The following is a 23,490-nucleotide window of genomic DNA, read 5'->3' as shown; positions in this document are numbered from 1 at the left end:
AACAAAGTGAGACAGCTGTGGTCTGGTTTGTTTTTTCTTTCTGTGCTTCAGCCTGGAACATGGTACCCAGCAGAAATCTGGGCAAGGACGGCTTGACTTGACTCTTTCCCTTTGACAAGCAGCACAGTCTTGTGCTGCATGTTGTCCAGAGCCCAAAAGGCAGAGTCTTATAGCTTTACCCAATTTTAATTTCTTTAAGAGATCGGGAAGAGTAGGTATTGCTACTCCGTCATGGAGAGAATTACAAGACTCCTGAAGCTTTTCCTCACTTGGGACTTGATTCATAGTCCAACTTCAGGATTTTAGCTAATTGATGTAGATTTGTCTAAATGGTTACTTGATTCTGAAATTGACTGATAAACCAGGAACTATGTCTTCATTTCAGAGATTTATGGCAAGAAATACAAAGTGCTTGAGCCAAATTTAACCAAAGTACATGAATCCATTGACTTAATTCGAAAAAACACAGGAGACAAATGCACTTTTCTCTCTACTGTGGTTCCACCATGCTCTCCAAAACCCACACTGAGTTTCATCCTCATTGTTGTGAGTTAAGAGTGAGATCAGATGAGACTGTGGTGAAGTGGTTGGGTCACAAGAGATCTGACCCCAGTGGCAGATTAATCTACCTTTAGATTCATGGATTAATGGGTGGGGGCTGCTGACTGTGTCAGTGGCTTTATTATAAAAGGAAACTACATTGGTTAGCTTTACAGCATTACGGGGAAATATTGAAAGCAACTAATTAATAAATAGAAATGGTTTCTCTAGCCATTGTTTTGGCACATGCATTGGCTCAATCCTGTAGTTCTGTGTGGGTGTAATACGATGATACATCATAGCAGAAGAAAGTATAACTGAAACACTTACACCTCAAATAGTAAAGGGTAGAAAAATGGGCCTGGGGGTCACTATCTCATTCAAGGCCATGTCAATAATAAGCCAGTACTCTCTCCATAAGACCTCAGTTCTTAAAGATCTTCAACACCTTCCAACAGCACTCCTCTGTGGAGATGAGTCTAGCACAGGAACTATCTGCATTCAAATCATGTCAGGAACTCTCTCTGTCTAGCCTATTATACCCTCTGTCATGTCATGACTCAAGAGGAAGACTGTCACCAAATGTTAAACAGATGCTGGCACCATGTTTTTGGTCTTTCAGAACTAAGAACTGAATGAGCCTCTTTACTTTTAAAACGTATCTAATCTGTACTATTCACTATAGTAACAGAAAGTGAACTAAGAAACCCACACTTGAATCAGTCATGTTGATAATAGTGAATTCCATGCCACCATATAAAAAGTGGATGATGGCCCCAAATATTCTAGAAGATACCACTGCTACCAATAGGTAAGCTTTGATGAGCATCGTACTATTGTCCCTTCTTGTATTTTTTATCTCTCTCTCTCTCTCTCTCTCTCTCTCTCTCTCTGTGTGTGTGTGTGTTTGTGGTTCTAGTAATTATGCTAAAGAGATGAGAGAGAGAGAGAGAGAGGAGAGAGAGAGAGAGAGAGAGAGAGAGAGAGAGAGAGAGAGAGAGAGGGATTTTACTGATTAATGAATACTTTTGTGGTCTTAGGCTGAGTCAGGCAGCTCCAAAATTTAACTTCCTCAGAATGGCCTCAGAAGCTCTATATTTTCCACCAGAAGATTCTGAAAAAGGAACTGAGCTATGAGCTCCTGCTTGTCTGTCATTTTGCACTTTAGGGAGGAATAACCATTGTTCTCTTAGCAAGTTACCTACTGAGTAGCTAGCACTAACTGATACTCTCACTAAAATATTGGAGAGACTCACAGATTGCATCTTGTCAGTGTAATCCCTTTTGTACTTTCTGACGCTTCACCTAGTTTAGGCCCCAGTTGTTCCTTCACGACTTTCCTTCTAGCATGCCTATCCTCCATCATGACTTCAAGAAACAACTCACTGATGCTCATGGCATCAGTTAAGGATTCCAGCTTCCACATAGACAGGACTAGTTCTTTGTCCGTAGTCAAATTCATGATTATATTTAATCAAAATATATTTAGCACTATAATTACATTTTGTTAGTTATAAACAAACTTAAACACAGTGATTCTAAGAGTTGACAGCATTTGGTTTTCCCTTTTTCTATTATTTACAATATAATAGAAAGTGGTGGGTGATTTGAAAATGTGTCAATAGTCTGGAACTGAAAGAAAATATTTCAGGTATAGTAAACAGATTGAGCCAGCCTGCAAATCACCTGCAGAATAATGAGATTTGGGGAGCCTATTCAAAAAATGTATTTTTTCAATTGACAATCTTATTAGCTCCCGGCGTTGGCAGTGGTCCATTTCCAGTTATCTTGACAATATACCTGAATGCACCAAAAGATGCCTACTTTCTCCTCTTCTGAGATACAACTAGCTACCTGATTGGTAGGCTTAGCTTACTTGCATAGTTTATCAGTAAATAAGTCATAGATTATCCAGAGAGTGAACCAAGCCAAAAATTCCTAGCATTAATATTTCTAACGCTATTGTAAGGACCTCGATGAACATCGGAGGTAAAAAGTTTCCATGGTGCCTTTTGATAGTTTGTCTTTATCACACACTTAAAATTACAACAGGAAAAGGCTAGCTAACTATGTGGCTTTTTAAAATTCCCCCAATCATATTTCAAAGTAAATCCTTGATGCAAGCCTTGGACACTACTCATCTTTTCTGTGGGTAAGGACTGGTAATGCATCAGACAGAAAAACAGACTTCAGAAATATACAAATAAGAAGTCCAAGCTACTGTATTTCTTAGAATGTTAAAAAGCATTGTCAGCTTAGCTGTGAAGGTTTCATGAGTGTCTGTTGAGTTTGCATTGTGTGTGTGCACACACGTATACTGACTAACTGTGTGTGTGCACACATGTATACTAACTGTGTGTGCACACATGTATACTGACTATGTGTGCACACATGTATACTGACTAACTGTGTGTGTGCACGCATGTATACTGACTAACTGTGTGTGTGCACACATGTATACTGTGTGTGCACACATGTATACTAACTGTATGTGTGCACACATGTATACCGACTGTGTGTGTGTACACATTTGTCACTTTTTCAAAGAATAATTCATTTTTGAACATAAAGTATATAGCAAATGCCTGTATTCCTGAGGGTGGCTAGTGTTTCACTCTATTTGTTTCCTTTCCGCAGAAGAAATCATAGCATAAGATTAGGTATTTTTAGTGGCTCTCCACCTCAGTTCATTCTTTTTCTCCACGAAGGACATCCATATGTGAGTCCTGTTAAAATGCACTTTTGCTTGCATCTGCATGAAGTATTTGATTTCACTTCTTTGTTCCTTACTGTATACTCTTCGGTGCACAGATGTTTTCTTTCAGTGAACTGAAGACATGACCTAATTCTTCTCTGATATCAGTCATCAACGTTCACCTGTCTTTGGTTTGTCTAACTCATTTTGTTCCAACCAAAAGTAGTTTTTGTCTGCTTTCATTTAAGGTGTTTTGATATATATATATATATATATATATATATATATATATATATATATATATATCATATATATATATGATGTTTATATATATGATGTTTTGTATCATATATATGTATATATATGTATGTATGTGTATATATATGTGTGTATATGTATACACACATACACATACATATATATTTTGTTTTTCGAGACAAGGTTTCTCTGTGTAGTCCTGGCTGTCCTGGAACTCCCTCTGTAGACCAAGCTGGCCTTGAACTCAGAAATCCTCCTGCCTCTGCCTCCCAAGTGCTGGGATTAAAGGTGTGCGCCATCATTGCCTGGCTGATACAAAACATCTTAAATGAAAATGTCTATGTCTATGTATGTATGTTTAGATATATATTTGCTTATCATAAATTGCTTTTTATTACTTTGCTTTGAATGAAAAATGAAAGTCTACAGTTTTGTGATTTGGATGTTTATATGGCTATTGGCAATTCTGGACAATTCTGGGTTTTTCCATCTTTAGGATATATTTTTATTAATTTGTTGATAATTTTATACAATATATTTTGATCATATTCACCCTACTTCTCTCTCTAAGTCCTCCCAGATACACACTGCACCTCCCCACTTGTCTTAACTTCACATTCTCCCATTTTTTTTTCCTTTTTAAAAAGCAAGCCACACCGTCTAATTTGTCATGCCATTATACTCAAGAGCACAGGGTCATCCTTTGGACAATGTTCTGCTTACTAAGGACCACATCCTTAAAGAAAATCCACTCTCATTCCTCTGGAAGCCATCAGTAGTTGGTAACTCTTCATTTTGGGGTAGGGTTTATGAACCCCTTCCCCCTCATGCTAGAGCACTGACCAGCTTGATGTTGTGTGGATAACTGGAGGTGCTGTGATTTCACTAGTGCAGTGGTCCTGTCATGTCTAAAGTCAACTGTTTCATTTTGGTCCTCCTTTGGCTCTGGCTCTCAGCATCTTTTCACTTGGTCTTCTCTGATGCTCCTCTACCCTCCATCCTTTCATACAGTATTTTGGATCTCCAGAATGGCAATCATAGTACTTCTCTTTTGTGTATGTGTTGGATGGAAAATGTTGGATGTGATCCAAAGGTAACTATGAAAAAGGGTGGGTCTCTCCTCTTTGACCTCTAAGTCTACTAATAGTGGTATCTTGTCATCAATGTACATTGCAAAAGATGTAAGCTAAAACCAATAATATTCACAAAAGAAAGATGTTAGAATTTCTGGTTCTTTAATTATTAAACTTGATGTTCATGTCTGCAGACGGAATGTTACTAGGGTATGTAATGTGCTATGTAATGTTGGCAAATGAAACATGATTAAAAATGCCATCAGACATCTATTTTTCATCTTTTTTAATGGAATACAACAATTATAAATGTGTATATTTACAGCTGCTAGCAGCATATTATGGAATTTAAACTCCAAAAGTCCATTTGGCAGATTGCCTCTTCTTTCTCATTCTTCACAAAACCCTCATTCCATGTGCAGAGTTAGTTCTCCTCTCTCCATCCTCACAGAGTGAAATAGTTATGGATACCTAGTGAACTGAAACACATTGACTGGAAAAACTGATTTACACTGATGTCAACTGTGTAGCATGTCTGTAACTGTGATGCTGTGTCCTTGCTTTCTCAACTTTCAGATGAGCTGTATGCAAACTCTTATCAGAGGGAGACAAGTTTGAAGAATAAAATATTTTTATAAATAGTGTTTGTCTTCATTAAAGTCTTTATTTTTCTTTAAAATGGGAGTGATGAAAAGACCTAGAAATAGTGGTTGGCTCCACTCATCTTTCTACCCCAATCTCTTTTGAAAAAAAAAAGACACTTTTCTAGTAACTGAAAATGACCATTTATGTGAGTCTGAGACATATTTGTACATTATGTGAGTATGAGACAGGATTTTTATAAAAAAAAAATAAATGATGGGGCTTTGTTTTTATCTGTTTTTAAATAATTTGGTTATTGTGAAAATCTTGAAAATACGTGTGAGTTAAAAATTGAGTGTAATTCTGGGTCTAGGTTACCTCATTCAGGATGACTTTTCTCTAGTTCCATCCATTTGTCAGCAAATTTTATGATGTGATTTTTTAAAAAAAAACTGCTGAGTAGCATTCCATTGTGTAGATATACCACATTTTAAAAAATTCATTCTTCCCTTGAGGGACACATCTAGGCTGTTTCCAGTTTCTGGCAATTAAGAACAAACCTGCTATGGACATAGTTGAGAAAGTGTACTCATGGTAGGATAGAGAATTGTTAGAGTAGATGCCCAAGAGTGGTATGGCTGGGTTTTGAGGTAGACTGATTCCCAGTTTTATGAATAATTGCCATACAGATTTCCAAAGTAGCTGTACAAGTTTGCACTGCACCCAGCAGTGGAAGGATGTCCCCTCGCTCTCCATCCTCTCCAGCAGGAGCTGTCACTTACGTTTCTGATCTTAGCAGTTCTGATGGGTGTAAGATGGAATCTCGCAGTCTTTTTTTTATTTGCATTTTCCTGATGACTAAGGGTGTTGAACATTCTTTTAAGTGCTTCTTGCCCATTCGAGATTCTTTTGTTGAGAATTTTCTACTTAGTTCTATATCCTATTTTCAATTGGATTATTTAGTTTGCAGATGTCTAATTTCTTGAGTTCTTTATATATTTTGGATACTATCCCTTGTCAGATGTGGAGTTGGTGGAAATTTTTTCCCATTCTCTGGGCTTCCATTTGATGTATTGAAGGTATCCTTTGCTTTACAGAAGCTTTTCAGTCTCATAAGGTCCCATTTATTAATTGTTGATCTGTGCTATCAGTGTTCTGTTCAGAAAGTTATCTCCTGTGCCAATGTGTTGAAAGCTGTCCCCCACTTCCTCTTCCATTAAATTTAGTGTTTCTGGCTTTATTTTGAGATCTTTGATACACTTGGATCTTGGACTTGAGTTTATTTCCAGTGAGGTAGTCCAAACCCAGAAAGACAAACATGGTATATATGCTCACTTGTAAGTGGATATTAGCTGTAAAGCAAAGGATCATAATGTTATAATCCACAGACCCAGAGACCTAAGTAACAAGGAAGGCTTAAGGGAAGACATAAGGATCTCTGTTGAGAACTGCACTACCCCACATTTGGGAGCCAAAATGTCTTGGACTGTTCTGTCAGTGTTGGAACCCTCACTGCCCAAAGCCTTGGGGGCTAAACTGTTAGAGCCTGCACTGCCCCAAGCTGCTCAGGTCCGCAGGCTCAGCAAGAGAGTGAGAGTGAGGATGGACGCAAAGAATGGAGACCAGACAGAGTGTGATTCAATCCTGTTTATTCTTCAGTCTCTTCTTCTCTCCAAGTCCCAAGTCTTGAGTTCCTAGTCCCTAGTTCCTAGTCCCTAGTGCCTCCAAGTTACAAGATCTTTCTCCAAGTGCTAAGTGCCTAATGTCTAATAATTCTTCTTCTGAGTTCTCTAGTCCAAGTGTTTTCTTCCTCAATGCCTAATTCCTGACTCCAAGTTGTACTCTACCGTTCTGTCTGCCTCTTGCCTTTTATATGTCTCATTTCTAAGCCATGCCCTTAAGTCATGCCCTTAAGTCACACCCTTAGGTCTTATCTCTAAATCTGATCTCTAAGTCTCACCCTCAAGTCTTGGCTCTAAATCACAGCTTTAAGTCTCACACACCCAAGGGAAGATCTTGGGTATCTAAAACAAGATGTTATCAGAGTGTGCTCAGCTGTTGCAAGCTATTGTAATCAAATCTCTTGTCAGGGTATATGGCTCAAGATGGCTGCAAGGATGATAGCCGTCTTCTGTCGGCTCCCCACAGATCTCCCTAAGTATGAGACATAGAATAGATTTTTCAGATGGACTTGGGGGCAGGTGAGAATGAGAACAGGAGAGGATCAGGTTGGTGGGACATGGGGGGAAAAGAATATTGTGAGAAACAACTGGAATTTGAAGGCATCTTGGGAACAAAGTAGAAACCCAGTATATTGGAATCCTTGAGAGTGATAGTATCTAAGACTTTTAATCATGGGGGTGGGGGTAGGGGGGTAGCATGGAGCCTAAACCAGCATTGCTCTGTAACCAAGCACATCCTCAAGTGGAGGGATTGGGATACCAACCTACCCACAAAACCACTGGCCTACAGTTTGTCATGCTTGCAGGATGTGATGGGACTGGAGCCTAACATAATCATCAGAGGAACCAGAGAGTCTTTATCCAGCAACTGATGGGAGCAAATTTAGAGACCCACAGTCAAATATTAGGTGGAGCTTGGGCAGTCCTGAGGAGGCGGAGGAAGGACTGGAGGAACCAGAGGGGTCAAGAACACCATAAGAACATGGTACTCACAGAATCAACTGACTGGGACTCAACTGGACTCACAGAAATTAGTGAGCCTGTGTGGGTCTGACCTAGGTCTTTGTTATGGATGTATAGTTTTGTGTTCTTGTGGGAGTTCTAAAAGTGAGAGCAGGAGCTGGCTCTGAGTCTTTTGCCTGTCTTGAGGACTGTTTTTCTCCTACTGTGCTGCCTCATCCAGCCTTGATGTGGTGATATATGCCTGGTCCTTTGTAGCTTGTTATGTTCTGTTTGGTTGATGTACATTGGGGGTACTATTGTTTTCTGAGGGAAGGTGGAAGGGGGAGTAGGTTTCTGGGGAAGGCAATCAAGTTGGCAGAGAGAAAATGGGAGGAGGGGAAGGAGAGGAAGGAGAGGAAGGAGGGGAAGAAGGAGAAGAGGGGGAAACTGCAGTAAGGGTATAATATATGAGAAGAATAAATTTTAAAAGCCTGACTATATATATATATATATATATATATATATATATATATATATATACAGCACATGTACAGGAAGCCATTTCCTAATGTTACTCTCAGTTGTATCTTAACCTAGTACCTGTGCAGTTTGATTTAGACTGTCAGTTAGTCAATTAACTTAACCTAGAAACAGAACTGGGAAAGACTCTTAATAAAATAGAAATGATCTAGGTCCAATCAGTCTTTAAGCATGCTTGGAGGGGATTGTCTTAATTGTTAATTGATAAATGAAGACCCAGTCCATTGTGCATATTACCATCCCATAGGTAGAGGGTCCTGAACAGCTGAAGAGTTGAAAAAGGGGAGCTGAATAGAAGCAAAGTAGCAAGCTTGTTCTATGAATTTATTCTTTCTCTGCTCCTGAGTGTGGATGTTTTGCAGTTTTGCCTTGACTTCCTTGCAGTGATGGACTTGAATTGTATACAAACCCTGTCTTCCCCAGTTGCTTACAGTCAGGGTATTTTTATCATAACAATGGTGATGAAACTAGAATAAAGACTTTCCAATGTTCTTTCTTCCTTGTTCTCTTTCTGAAACATTGTGTAACACAAATGTAACTCACTGTTCCTCTCACACTTTTATGTGTTCAGTGGGCTTTGATGAATTGTCTTGGTTTCTTGAGTTTATCTTCTATTTTATAAATTCTGTCTTTAGCTACCCTAATTAACTTGGCTCATCAACTGAGCTTTAAATTTTATGTTGTAGGTGAGTTCCAATTCTTTCTATGAACATGAATTATCTTAATTTTATTAATTCTATGATCTTGAGATTTTAGGCCATTTATTTATTTTTTCTTTTGTGTTTCATAAGTCCATGTTATACATTCATTATGATGGGACACATTAGGAGGATCCTGTGGACTTTGAAGATTATAAATCAAAAAAATATGTGAATTTCATGGCATGAGAGGAAGCTCAATGATTATGAATGCTTGTTCTCTTTCAGAAGACCTGCATTCAGTTCCCAGAACCCAAGGTAGGCAGCTCACAGTGACCTGTAACCAGGATATTTAACTTCCTCTTCTGATCTCCATGTGTATCCATATACATGAGGCATATACACACATACACACACATGCAGACACACACACACACTAAAATTACTATTTAAAACCTCTAAAGAAAATATGCACATCTCCTTAGGTAGGCACTTGGGAATATATATATATATATTCCCCAGATGACATATAGTAAAACTTCAGATTCTAACCTCATGTCCACATAGGGCCTAAATGTCTGCTGTTACATAAGAAGATATTTCACACACACACACACACACACACATAAGTACATATGTATATGTACATGTACAAGTATATGTATATATGTAGACACAGACTCAGACACACAGACACATAGACACACACACAAGTATATATGTATATATGTAGACACAGACTCAGACAGACACACAGACACACACACATACTTTTTATTAAAATACAAAGGGTTGATGCATGATGTTTCTGTAATTCACAATTTGGGGGACTCCACCCATGGCAAGTCTTGTCTTTATGAAAAGGTTTTCAGTTTTAATTCTGTACTCATGAGCCCAAGACCTTCCTTCCTGCTCCTATGGAGATCTTGAAGTCCCAATTTCCTTAATAGACAAGAAATGACCTTCATTGCACATGGCTACAGTGTGGACTTCTGCCTGCTGCTTCTTTTAAATGTTTTGTTTGTTTGTTTGGGTCCCTGGGATTCACAGTTTTTGGAAGATACTTACATTTTTCAGAATTTCCGATGCTTTGAAGGAAAGCACTTCCAGTTCCTTGTGATAAACTGCTCTGGCAGAAACAGATGTGTCTACTGGGCTTTCTACGGAGATGATCTTATTTTCTGCATGGAATGGCATTTTTATTTCTTCCTTTAAAGAATATATCCAACCCTTCTCCTTATTAATAGCACTTTCACCTCTAAGAATTATGTGTGCTAAGAATTTTTTGAATAGCTTTCTTTATCCAAATGAAAATAAATTCTTGTTTAGTCCCCATTTTTAAAGTGTTCTTGGTTAAATCATAAATGATTTTGAATTTGTTAATACTTTTCCTGAATATGTGGATCCTTTCTGTTCTACATCTAGTATATCTCTGAATTTTTATGAAGTTAAGTGGGTCATTTTTTTCAAACTATCAAAACATTGCTAACTATATTTTCATTTTAGGTATAGGACTAATAACTTGATCATGATATATTTTACACAGACCAACTTTTTATACTAAAAAGTTTCAAATGGCTGTGTGTATAAAGAGATAGCTCACTGGTTAAGTGTACCTGCTCTGTACTAGTGAGGACCAATGTTTAGATCCTAGCATATGTGTAAACAGCTAGTTGTCACATCCTTACCACAGCTCTGAAGAGCACAGTCCATGGGACTTCTTGTCTTCCAGCTTGTTTGAGAAAATGTGAATCCAGGCTCAGAAAGAGATCCCGCCTCAATGGAACCAGTAAAGAGAGATAGAGGAGGACATCCAGATCTCTTTTCTGGCCTCTGCATGCATACAGATATATACACATGCATTCTCTCTCTCTCTCTCTCTCTCTCTCTCTCTCTCTCTCTCTCTCTCTCTCTCACACACACACACACACACACACACACACAAATAAATCCACATATTCATACACACACACATACACACATACCATATACCTGCACATATACATGCTCACACCATATATACCAGCACACACACACTCAATGACTCACATACACACACAAATGAATAAACCCACATGAATCTTTTAAAAATTTAAAGTCTATAAAAAGTAAAAAGCAATAGTGTAGTAGACACACACAAACATTTTAACCTTTCACCCAGATTTGTCATCTCTTCATTTTTGCTCATCTCTGACTCCTGACAGAAACTATTTTCCTAAACACATGAATATAAATTTTGGTCATGGCTACATGCCTAGGCTTTAGCATGGATTATCTAAGAATATTCTTCAATGTAATAATAATAATACACAAATTATAATTTGAAAATCTTAAAAAAATTTAGATATAAATAATAAGTTGTAAATTCAGAGCATTCCTGCTGTCCTACTGTACCCTATCTGGGATGTAAGTAATTCCTTTGTCTGTGTATCCATGCTGTATACCTCATTCACCTATTGCTCATGCAATAGCCTTTTGGGCTATTAAATAAAATCTTGCAACAGTACAAGAACAAGAACAACCATCATTGTCGTCATCATCATCATCATCAGAAATCATCATCAGAAATCATAATGTTCTAAATAGAAGTTCTCAAAATTCTTGACTTTATCCTAAGTACATTTGTATAGGGGGAAAAGATAGCATATATAGGGGTTGGTAATATTTACAATTTCAGATATCCACTGAGGATCTTAGAATGTGAACTTTATAGATAAGGGAGAATCAGAAGCCTATTAAAAGTTTGTCATAATTACAAGTAAATTGAATGGTTCATAAGAGGCTGAGAGACTGCTCAGAAGTAAAAGCACAGAATACCCGAAAAGCCTTGCAAATGAATATTGAAATGACAATAAATTATACTACATTTATTCATTTATAAATGGTAGAGTTGGGCAGCAAAGTAGGCACTGTAGCAGGAAAAAAAGACCATGTTGTAAGATCAAATAAAAATAAATGTCATGTGTGGTGGGCTGAGATGAAGTTCAGAGAGGCAGAGGAGTGGGTGAAATTTTTGTTATGTGCTGTTTATCTGCAAAAAAAGGTGAAAAGTTACTCTTGTCTGACAGCATAAAGGCATGCCCTTGTATTTGTCCTGGTTAAACACTTCTAGGCATAAGTAACTCTTGATGCTTATCCAGGTCTCATTTAGAGCATTTGTACTGGCTTCTATTGATTAACATTCGTCCAGTGTCAAATACATCTGAACTATGTAATACAAAAGACTGGTTCAGTTTTTTTTTTTTTTTTTTTTTTTTTTTTTTAGATCCCTAAAAGTTTCCAAGAAGTAGGTAAGAGATTGGTGTTCACTATGAAAATCTAAAGAAGCATACCAAACACAGCTTGCATAGCTATATTGTATCAGAAGGCAGAACTTTGCCTTTGGCCTTGCAAGAGTCAGCGGGAGCTACAGAAAATGCAGAGCATGGAAATGATGTCTTTGTGTTGAAGCCACGGGACTTCTTTTGAGAGTAGATGACTATAAGCCACCATAAAGAGGCAGATGCAACACAGCAGCTGGTTTTACCACATTCAATGTTGTGATTGAAAGAACCCAATGTGTCACATTACCATAGAGGGACAGTGAACACAGACTTGTCAACCTTCCGCAGGAAGGGAAGTCAGTCTTCAATATCTACTAAACCCCTAGAGCAAAATGTTAAGATGAGAGCTACATTTATAATGTGCAAAGAAAAGAAAACTCAGATTAAATAAATATGCTTAAGGATAATGATAAATTAGAATAACTGACTTCAAAGGAGCAATCCGAAAACCTGTATAAGCTGACAACCACTAAAGAATTAAAATTCTGATAAAAATTTTTTACCTTGCTTACTTAGTCACCCTCAAAAGTTAGACCAGACAGGTAGGTAAATTCTTTTGTAGATTTTTCAAAGACAAGGCAAATCATATTTTATAAAAATGCACCTAAACTATAACAAGAGGTGAAATGTCTCTGACTCATTTTTAGTTCATTGTTTACATATTCTATAAGAAAAAAGTTGAAGAAAATGTTACTGTGGACCAGGAATCTATTAGGAGCAGAATCACTGATGCTCATCAAGTTGTTCCTCAGCAGAGTAGATTGACAGTCAGCTTCAGCCCGTTAATACAATGTTCCACATCACTTGGAGATGGGGAAGGATGATCCTTGGGTAGAAAACAGTGTGTGTGCCTGTTAAATGTAGGAGTAATACAAGATGTTTGCTGACTCCATTATTGCTTGCTACCAAAAGGTAAAGCAAATAAAATCTATCAAAATCAAGCAAAAGCTATCAAGATCAGGAAGAAAGAGGTCAAATTTTAATGGCATAGATATATTTTCATATCATTTTTATGCCTGCCAATACTGTTCACTTTGAGTGAAATCATGAATGCTTTTCTTTTCTGAGATAGTCCTCTGGCTGAGATATATACTTCTGGCTGGCCTAGAACTTGGGATGTTAGGTCCCAAAGCACAGTACCACGATGGCCACCACTCACATATGCAATAGGCAAGAGTGTTTTTATTTCATGAAAGCAAGAAGTCTTCATCCAGGGTTTGGCCACTTACAAAGGGGTGCATATCTTTTATAGGAAACTAGGGGAATTTTAGCAAAGGTTTGGTAATCTAAAGCTTCATTGGTAGGTGCCAGGGAAGTTACATGGGTCAGTTTCTGATTGGTTGCTATGTTAGTTTCACTATATTTAGAGAAGTCTTGAGGAAATTCCAGGAACTGACTCAGCTCTAAGCATATTCTTCCTTTGTCAGAACCATCAATGATTAACAGCCCAGTGTTGGTAGCTCCCTCTGAGGAGTTCACCTGCTTTCCTGGGAAACCAAAACTTTCCCATTCCCAAGGTGTTGAAGAAATCTCAGGTCTCAGCCTAAACTTAAAAATTAACTTCTCCAGAGACATGTTCCAGGAGAAGCACATTCCAAAGACTTACACATACATTCCAGGAGAAGGGCCCAAGATAAGAGCATTAAAAGGTCATCAGGAAGCTGAACCCTCAGTGCAATAAACCTGGGTAAACAGGAGCTATGGTAAGATAGACTTAGCTAACTCTCATTGTCATAAGATAATGTTGCCAAGAAACCGGGCAGGGGAGCAGCTATTTGAGGTCAGCCTTTGTGGTTAACATTATCTAAGAGGTGATTGTAAGACTGCCCTCATAAACCCTGTGAAAACTGTATAAAAACTGCTCTTAGCTGTAGCTCAGGGTTCCTCTAGCCTGCGTGTGGGGGAATCCCAGTGCACTGGATCAATAAACCTCTTGATTTTGCATTGAACTCCCTGTCCATGACTGTTTCTGTGGGAGTGTGTCTTCCTGGTTTGAATCTCAGGGTCCTACATTTTGGTGCATTGGCCAGGAAACTCATGCTCTCTCAGACCCCGAGGCTAAGGGATTAGAGGTCTGCTCGAGCAGATCTGTTTGCTTTCTGTTTTGTGTCTGTGAAGTGTCTGGGCAAGCTATGAAAAGTAGTCGGTTTTAGACTTTGGGAGAGGGTCAAGTTTTGAGTTCTGGAAGGGAACTCATCAGGAGTGGTCAAAGCAGCGGGGTAGACATACCAGCACTCCATGGACCACGGGACACTGGAGAATGCTCCAGAGTCCTTCTGGGAGGTGGGATTGGAAAAGATCCTCCTCCATCTGGAGGTGGTCTGTCTCCAGGCATCGGCGCCAGGTGTGGCTTCTGTTGCTCTCTTGTGGTACTCTTGTGTAGGACGTCCTGTTTGTGTTATTCATTGCCTGTAGTGTTGGACTGGTAATCTGTTTTAACTGGCCTAATATTGGACAGACACTTTCTATCCCACTGTCTTTGACTCTTGACCACTGGACTGAAGTTAAGACTAGAGCTCATAATTTTTCCAGTAGAAGTGAAGAAACAGAAATGGCAGACATTGTGTGCCTCAAAGTGGCCATCTTTTCAGATGGGATGGCCACTGGAGGGATCCTTCTTTCTAGAGAAAGTTAGACAGATTAAAGAAAGAATTTTTCAGAGAGGTACTGGTGGACATCCAGACCAAGTCCCCTACATAATCATCTGGGAAGACCTGATTCTCTCTCTCCCTCCATGGGTCCACCCGTTTGTTTCACTTTCAGATTCAATGAGGACAGAGGTGTTTGTGCTTAAGGACAGTAATGAGGAGAGGAGAGCCTCATGTCCTGTAGGAGGAGACGAGGAAAAGAAGATCCTTGCCACATCAGATGCTGACCTCCTCCTTTTAGATACCCCTCTCCCTTATCCTTCAACTCTTCCCCCTCCATGGCAGCCCCGTCCCACCTCCAGGGTCCCAGGGGCTGTGGCGCTGGTGGGGCCCTCAGCACCCCCTGCAGAAAGGGGCCAGGAGGGTCCAGCTGCTGGGATGCAGAGTAGGTGGGCAGGGACCACCGAGACCACTGTCTTGCCTCTGTGGGCCTATGAACCCCTGATGCTCAGGGCCACCAACCTCTCCAATACTGGCCCTTTTCTTTGGCAGACCTTTATAATTGGAAGACTCATAACCCTTCTTTTTTCTGAAAACCCCCAGGCTCTGACTGGCCTGATTGATTCTTTCCTCTTTTCACACCAGCCCACTTGGGATGATTGTCAGCAGCTCTTACAGACACTCCTCACTACTGAGGAAAGACAGTGTGTCCTACTGGGGGCCAGGAAGAACATCACTGGAACAAATGGGAGGCCCACCCTCCTACAGAATGAAATAGACGCAAGGTTTCTGCTGACCAGACCAGACTGGGACTTCAACATGCCTGAAGGTAGGGAGCGCTTGAAGGTCTACCACTAGGCTCTAATAGCAGGTCTCTGAGGGGCTGCATGGTGCCCTACTAATTTGGCTAAGGTAAGAGAGACGGTCCAGGGGCCTACCAAGCCTTCTTCAGCATTTTTAGTATGTCATGCCCTATGACCCTACATCTGATGCATAAAACAACAGTGACAGTAGCCTTTATTGATCAATCTGCCAGTGATATTTTTTAAAAAGCTGCAGAAGTTAGATGAATTACAGGACAAGTTTTTGAGAGAATTAGTGCAGGTAGCTGAAAAGGTGTTCTTTAACAGAGAAAGTGAAGAAGAAAAGAAAGAAAGAAAGAAAGAAAGAAAGAAAGAAAGAAAGCAGAAAGAACAGGAAGCTAAAGAACTAAAAAAAGAAAGGAGACAAGAAAAGAATTTGACTAGGATTTTGGCCACAGCAGTTAGAGAGAGTCGAGGGCCAAGTGAGAGAGTACCAGGCAACTGAAGGAAGGCATTGGCCAAGGACGAGTGTGCCTACTGCAAGGAAAGGGGACACTGGGCAAGGGATTTCCCCAAGAAGAAGGGGGATGAGCTCCATCAAGCCAGAGAGAAAGCCCTAGGCCAAAAGGTACTGGCCTGGGGGAAGACAGCGACTAGGGGGGGACAGGGTTCAGACTGCCTCCCCGAGCCCAGGGTAACACTGAAAGTGGAGGGGAAGCCCACTCAGTTTCTGGTGAACACTGGAGCCCAACATTCAGTCCTACAAACCACCGGGCTCATTGTCTGACAAGAGGTAGTGGGTCCAACGAGCCACTGGCAATAAACAATATTCATGGACTACTCAAAGAACAGTGGACCTCAGTGTGGGATGGGTATTCCACTCATTCTTAGTCATTCCAGAATGCCCCTACTCTCTTCTGGGCAGGGACCTGCTTGCAAAGATTGGAGCCCAGATTCACTTTCTCCCAGAAGGCCCTCAGGTAAAAGATGGACAAGGAAATGTGTTACAATTACTGACTATAAAACTCAAGAATGAATACCACCTCTTTGACCTCCAAAAAGAGAATTCCAGAGATATGAACTGGTGGCTGAACCAGTTTCTATAAGCATGGGAGGAAACCACAGGCATGGGTGAGGCTAAGAACCAGCCACCAGTCCATGTAGAGTTAAAAGCCCTGGCCACTCTGGTAACAGTCAGTCAGTATGCAATGAGCAAGGAAGCTCAAGATGGAACTAGACCTTATATCCTCAGATTATTAGATCTGGGGATACTTAAAAGGTGTCAGTCAGCATGGAACAAACCCCTGCTCCCAGTATGAAAGCCAGATACCAACAACTACTGACCTGTGCAAGAACTCCGTGAGGTAGCCAAGCAGATGACAGACTTACATCCTACATTACCAAACCCATATAACTTGTTGATCTTTCTTCCCCCAGAAAGGACTTGGTATACTGTGCTAGATCTTAAAGATGCCTTCTTCTGCCTTTGACTGAGCCTGAGCAGCTAACCAGTCTTTGCTTTTGAATGGAAGGGCCCAGAATCAGGAATATCTGGACAACTAACATGGACTCGGCTTCAACAGGGGTTCAAGAACTCCCCTACCATCTCTTATGAGGCTCTACACCGGGATCTTGCCCCATTTAGAGCAGAAAAATCCCCAGGTAACTCTCCTTCAATTCATAGATGATATCCTCCTTGCTGCAGCTAACAGAGATGCATGCCCTGATGGAACCCACTGGTTATTAACTGAACTGGAGAAACTAGGATACAGGGTCTCTGCTAAGAAGGCCCAGATTTGCAGAGAACAGGTCAGTTACCTAGGTATCTGCTCAGAGATGAGAAGTGGTAGTTATCAAAGGCTAGAAAAGAGACTGTGTTCCACATGCCTCCTCTTCCCCCTCCCCAGTAATGCAAGACAAGTGAGAGAATTCTTGGGGACAGCAAGGTTCTGTCGATTGTGGATCCCAGGGTTCTCCAAAATGGCAACGCCCCTCTATCCATTAACTAAGAATGATAGGCCATTCAAATGAGGAGAGAGAGATCAGGCTGCCTTTAATACCATCAAGACAACTGTCATGTCAGCCCCTGATCTGGGATTTCCTGATGTGTCCAAGCCTTTCCATCTGTAAGTGGAGAAAGACAAAAAAGTAGTGAAAGGGGTCCTAATGCAGAAACTCGGACCCTGGAAGAGGCCAGTGGCATACCTCTTAAAGAAATTAGACTCTGTAGGAGCCGGGTGGCCAGCCTGCCTGCAAATTGTGGTGGCAGTAGCAACTCTAGTCAAAGACACCAATAAATTGACCTTAGGGCAAGATTTTGTGGTGATGCCTCCTCACACATTAGAGAGCATGGTGCACCAGCCCCCCACCCTCCTGATCTCTGGCTTACCAATGCCTGGATTACTCACTACCAGAGTTTGCTGCTAAATTCAGGCAGGATCACTTTCTCCCCAGCCTCTGGGCTGAACCCAGCCACCCTGCTGGACCCAAACCTCAGAGCACCAACCTATGACTGCCAGCAAGTACTTGCGGAGGCACATGGTTGGCAAAAGGGCTTGACTGATCAGCCTCTGGTGGATCCTGAGGTAACCTGGTATACTGATGATAGTAGCTACCTCAAAAATGGGAAAAAGAAGGCCGGGGCTGCAGTGGTAGATGGACAAAAATTAATATTCCTTAGAATTGGGAAAAGATAAAAAGGTTAATATCTACACAGATAATAGATCTGCCTTTGCCACAGCCCTTGTCCATGGGGCCATTTACCAGCAATGGGGTCTCCTCACGTCAGCTGGGAGAGAAATTAAAAATAAGACTGAGATTTTGGCGCTGCTTGGGGCACTATATCTGCCCTCTAAAGTGAGCATTATCCACTGTCCTGGCCAACAAAAAGAGACCTCAGTGGTCACCAAAGGAAACAGCATGGCTGACAAAGAGGTGAATAAGGTAGTGGGTGGAATGGTTCTGACCATGACTATGGCAAAAGTAAAGCTGAACCTGCCTCTCCATTCCAATATACGGCTGAAGATCTGGCCTTAATGACTAAAATTGAAAAAGAGTTTGATGAGGACCTGAGGGTGTGGAAGACCCTGGCCAAAAACATAATCCTGCCCCAGAAAGAGACAGAAACAATGGTGAGGCAAATGTACCAATTGACCCCAGATGTCTGCCAGTTGGCTGCAGGATTATCAACATGGGACATCCTAGACTATTCCGCCCCCTAATGTAAAAGCCTAGGTGGATATGGACTACCTGAGTGTGGTGGAGAAAGGACCTGCTCCATACCTTGTGGCTGGAGATGCTTTGGAGGGTTTGGGTGTAATCACCCATACCTTAGATCCAAATTGAGACAAATCCCTCCAGACTTAAGAGCGATGAAGAACACCTTGGGGGATAGGGAGTTGGGGGATAGGGGAGTTCTATTGTGCAAGCTGGGGGTATAAGATGTCGAGATATAAATGGTGGAACCCTAAGTCTTCTTGGGTCCTGATCAATGTCACCTGTGTGGCTACTCAGGTAAGTCTTACCAAAAACCAGTGCAGCGGTTTTTCCCCCATCTTCTTAAGTGTAAATGGAGTCAGGCAGCCTCCTGATAAGAGGAGGTGGACTGGAGAGGGCACCTGCACAGTCTTCACGTGCAACCCGATGTTCATACAGTTTACTGAGCTGGGGAAAAGGTTCACTTCAGGGAGGATCAAGAGAAGAACCTGGGGGCTCAGGTTATACAAGTCTGGATATGATTATGGGCTTTTTTTCACTATTAGACTGAAAATTGAAGCCTCAGATTGTTCCTTAGTAGGTCCCAACTCCGTCTTATTGCCACCCCCAAATAGTAAGAGACAAGAACCCCCCTTCCCCAGATGCCACCAGGTCTCCACAGCCCATGGTACTCTCAACCCAGAGAGCTATGGCAGAGAAGACTAAGCTGAGCTCAGATAAATTGGAGCCCAGATTGGTCCAGATGATAGAGCAGGTTTTTGAGGTATTAAATTCTACTAACCCAGAGGCTACTCAGGCTTGCTGGCTCTGTTATGATGTAGCCTTCCCTTACTGTGAGGCTGTGGGGCTCATAGGTAATTACTCAACCTCTAACTCACCCTCAAGCTGCTGCTGGACCTCTCAAGATGCCAAGATCACATTAACACCGGTCTCTGGAAGAGGGCTCTGCCTGAGAAAGGTCCCACACACTCACTCTTACCTGTGCAATACAACTGTCTATGTGGCACAGGAAGAAAGTGTTAGTTGCTTATTCCCCCTACCCCCGCTGCTCCAAGATGGTTGGTGGGCATGTGGAATAGGACTTACCCCCTGTGTTAATTCCAGGGTGCTGAACCAAACCCCAAGACTTCTGTGTCATGGTCCAGCTAGTGCCTAGGCTGATATACCAGGCTGAAAATGATCTCATAGATGCCTGGGAGAGAAGACTCCACAGATCCAAGAGAGAACCCGTTAGCATGACTCTCTCAGTCCTTTTGGGTTTGGGAGTAGCTACAGGGATAGCCACTGGAGGAACCGCCCTAGCTTTACAGCCTGAGTACTACTGAGGACTTAGGAGGCTATCGATATAGATATTCAGGCAATGGAGGATTCGATCTCTAAATTACAGGAGTCCTTGGCCTCCCTTTCTGAGGTGGCCATGCAGAACAGAAGGGGATTAGATCTCTTCTTCCTCCAACAAAGAGGGTTGTGTGCAGCCTTAAAGGAAGAATGCTGTTTTTACATAGATCACTCAGGAGTAATCAGAGACTCAATGGTCAAAGTCCGAGAAAGCCTGGCTAAGAGACAGAGAAAGAGAACAGAATCTAGGGTGGTTTGAGTTGTGGTTAAATAAATCTCCCTGGTTTACTACCTTGGTTTCAGCCATAATGGGACCCCTTATAATCTTGCTTCTTTTGCTCACCTTTGGCCCCTGCATTCTAAATCGCTTGGTTAGATTTGTTAAGGATCACGTTAATACCATACAAGTGTTTATGCTTAGACAACAAAATCACGCTGTACACCAGGATGACAACTTGTGATTCCAAGATTGGAATCAGCCACAAGGAAAGGGGGGAATGAAGGAATCTCAGGTCTCAGCCTAAACTTAAAAGTTAACTTCTCCAGAGACATGTTCCAGGAGAAGCACATTCCAAAGACTTACACATACATTCCAGGAGAAGGGCCCAAGATAAGAGCATTAAAAGGTCATCAGGAAGCTGAACCCTCAGTGCAATAAACCTGGGTAAACAGGAGCTATGGTAAGATAGACTTAGCTAACTCTCATTGTCATAAGATAATGTTGCCAAAAACCCGGGTTTGGGAGTGGCCATTTGAGGTCAGCCTTTGTAGTTAGCATTATCTAAGAGGTGATTATAAGACTGACCTCATAAACCCTGTGAAAATTGTATAAAAACTGCTCTTAGCTATAGCTCAGGGTTCCTCTAGCCTGCGTGTGGGGGAACCCCAGTGCACTGGATCAATAAACCTCTTGATTTTGCACTGAACTCCCTGTCCGTGAATGTTTCTGTGGGAGTGTGTCTTCCTGGTTTGTATCTCAGGGTCCAACAGTGTCTCTGCTTCTTGAATGTGAGGGTTATAGTTATGTACCATCGTGCCTAGTCTATGTTATGATATATCAAGTACCAAGCCCTCAAATAAATAAATAAATAAATAAATAAATAAATAAATAAGTAAATAGATAAAATCTTTTGTTGGAAAGTTTAGGAGTAGGCAAGTTATCACAATGTTTCTTTATATCATTAGCATCAAACTTTCAAAAAGAAGAAAAAAAGCAACATAAAATATTTTAAGCCCATTTTACAAGCTAGTCTAAAGTATAGTTTTAAAGAGGGCTTTACAAAAATCAACTTCCCTACAAATGTATAACTAACCTAGATGAGAGACAAATCAAATAACCATAATATTTTCAGTATCTCAGTTTGTAGTTGGTCTGGCTTTAGATACTCATTTTAGAGACAAAAATTCGTTGTGTCTTCTATAATAATTCTCACTAACAAAACAGGTAGTTGTAATGGTCTTTCTGCCCCCCCCCCCCAGCCTTTGTCTCCCCCAGTGACAGCTCCTTCAGTGTCTTAAAGTGTCTCTTTCGTTTCTGTATCTGCATTGTTGAACCCTGGTACTTGGAAGAGGGAGACTTTCTGTGTATCTCTTTAAATGTCTTTTTAAATTAACTGGTTACCTGATACAATGTATAGGAAGAAATGAGATAGTTCACAGTACTCAGAAAAGACTAATTCTCAAGCTTGGGGGTGGGGTGGGGGAACCTGATTTGTGTTTATGATTAACTATTAGGAAGTCATTGAATAAGGTTGAATTTCAAAATATCTACAGGAAGCCTGTGTACACACTATTGTGAGATCTGTGTAAGAATTTGATGGGGGATTGTGAATTTACTCATCCAGAGATTTTTTTTCCTCTTGAGCTTTTGTTTTCACTTCTTTAAACCTGGATTCAGTGAGTTTCTTCTAAGTGATGTTAATGTAGCAGTGTCAGCATAGGGGATTAGGGGGGGTGGGGTGGGGGAGTGGCCTGGGGCATGGCATGAGGAGGTCCTGGGAGGGGAGGGTCACAAAAGCCTTGATTTCATCAGAGACTTAATTAACTGGTCTTCAAGGCTCAAAGCACTGGTAAGAGGTGATGCTGAGTTTGAGGTCATTGTTGCCTTGGTCTTGAAGCAAACATCTGTTTCCTGCCTTTTGTTTTGCTGCTCTCTGGCCACCTGATGTAAACTTTGCTTGCTCTTTTTGCCTCCATGATACTCCCTAGTTACCAAAGTAGCCAAGTGACCATGGACTCTAAGCTCCCAAACTACAAGCCAAAATGAATCTTTCTTTCTTTAAGTTTAATTTTCAAAGGTATTTTGTCACAGCAATGGAAATTAATGTACCTTTTGTCTTAGTTGCTTTTCCCCTTGCAGTGATAAAATGCCCTGACAAAAGAAACTCAAAGAGGAAAAGGTTCATTTTTACTCAAATTTGCAAGCTATTGTCCATCATAGTGGGGGAACTCATACTGGAAGAATCTTGAGGCACCTAGCTAGATGGCATTTGCATAAAAAAACAGGGAACAATGGATGTGTGTGTTAAGTTCACTTTCTCCTTTTTAAACAGTCCAGCATCCCAACCAGGGACTGGTGTCACTCAAGGTGAACAAAAGTTCCCACCTAAGTTAATCTAATGCAGAAAATCCTGCAGAGCTATACATGGAGGGCTGTTTCTCAGGAGATTTCTCATCAAATTGACAAGTGGGAATAACCATCATGTGTTTTAAAGATGATATGATTCTATAAGGGTCAATTCGATTCCCTCTGCTGACAGAGCATTTTTTATAGCATATCTTATAAAGTTAAATTACAAAACATATGCAAATTAGTCTTTTTTATGAGGATTTGTTTATTAGGGACATACCTTATTGAAAACATAATACTCAAAACAAGATTTTTTTTTTGTGCTATGTGGGATCCAAATGCGTTTTGTATCTACTAGTCAAGTCACTTTAGCTATCTATAATTTATCTACATCAATCATCTGTTTATAGATTTATCATTTATTTATCAGTCATCTTTCAATCAATCTATATCTGTCAATCATTTATCATCTATCATCTATCTATATTTGTCAATCATATGTCTATCATCTATCTATTCACCTGTCACTTAAATACCTATTCAGCCATCCTTCTTTTTCCAAATTCCCCTTTGATTCGCAATACTTTATTATTTTCTATTAAGGTACAAAATGAAAAGAAGGTATTACTCTGCTTATAGAAACGCCAGACAAGAAACAGGAAAATAGCCCATTTGTTCTGCACAGCAGTGATTTTGTAGCACT

The sequence above is a fragment of the Arvicanthis niloticus genome, chromosome 28, assembly GCF_011762505.2.
Source record: "Arvicanthis niloticus isolate mArvNil1 chromosome 28, mArvNil1.pat.X, whole genome shotgun sequence".
NCBI lineage: Eukaryota > Metazoa > Chordata > Mammalia > Rodentia > Muridae > Arvicanthis > Arvicanthis niloticus.
Note: the sequence above shows the minus strand (reverse complement) of the source record.